The sequence below is a fragment of the Ctenopharyngodon idella genome, chromosome 1, assembly GCF_019924925.1.
Source record: "Ctenopharyngodon idella isolate HZGC_01 chromosome 1, HZGC01, whole genome shotgun sequence".
Lineage (NCBI taxonomy): Eukaryota > Metazoa > Chordata > Actinopteri > Cypriniformes > Xenocyprididae > Ctenopharyngodon > Ctenopharyngodon idella.
In genome coordinates this window covers 42,019,053-42,020,238 of record NC_067220.1, presented here as the reverse complement: position 1 = coordinate 42,020,238, position 1,186 = coordinate 42,019,053, and positions in this window count along the sequence as shown.

Here is a 1,186-nt window from a genome sequence, read left to right as displayed (position 1 = left end):
TCTTATGTATGTCCATTTTCTCATTTACTGTGCTCACCGTCACACACTTATAAACACAAATAAACCGAGTATTTTAGACAGAAGTGGTCTCTGATTCTGAGATGGTGCAACTTCACGGTCTCTCTGCCGGTCGCAGTTCTTCTGTCGGCCGCTATAGAGACACAGGCTGCATTCATTCATGACGGGTGAGAAATGAAACCACCAATCCATCAGTCCCTTTCTACAGCTCTTCAAAGCATTTAGGATGTATATTTTATCTGTTATATATGCTGACAGATGCATGTTTCTCAATTGTAATGGGTTTGTTGTGTTTTAACGGTTTCCTCTACTAATCTCAGTATCTCGTTTGCGTTACCTCCTTTACCGTCGTCTTCTCTCACCTCTTATGATCTCTTCATCTTTCTTTTCTCTTCCACTTCCATCTTTAAAGGAGTTTTATTGGATTACACCGACTGTGCATTCAGCTCCCTCTCATTGAAGACGAGCGGGAAACTTATCGAGCATATCCCACTTCAGAAAACTCTCCTCACACCTGTTGTAAGCCAGTCTAACTTAAACAGTATTTAATTAATAATAATTTAACTTTCTAATAATACAGTGCAAAGACAGATACACAAATCCCGTTAGTTACGTCAGGTTAGCGAACGAATCGTTCATCTGAGTTGATCAGGAGAAACGATTCACAAACTAAGCTGTAATTCACTCGACCGTTAGGGACTGACTTTGTGTAGGAGTAAAACTGTGAAGTTAGATCAATATTGTGAATTTGAATGATTAATATTATTAAGATTCACATGATTAATACTAATAATTATGGAAATAAAACGTTGTAATTGTATCACATCCATATTAGAACACATTTAAGTGATTCACCCTGATACCGGTTTGTTGAACCGGTTCTTTGAATCAAACCGATTCGTTTAAAATAAGTAGGACTCCCCTGAACTAAATCCCCTCATTTATTCCTCAAAGTTTTGTGCGCTATCCATTACATAAGTTCCTCAAATTAATAATTAAAACATCTCTTTATTTTGTTAACCCTCTGGTGCTGTGCGCACGGTGGTCAGAAATTGTTTGTTTGTTTCAGTAAAATGAATACTATATTTTACTTCGATCAATGTTTTTTTTATTTAATATTTTGCAATATTAGGGGATTTATGGTACTAAATTATATTTATGGAATAGT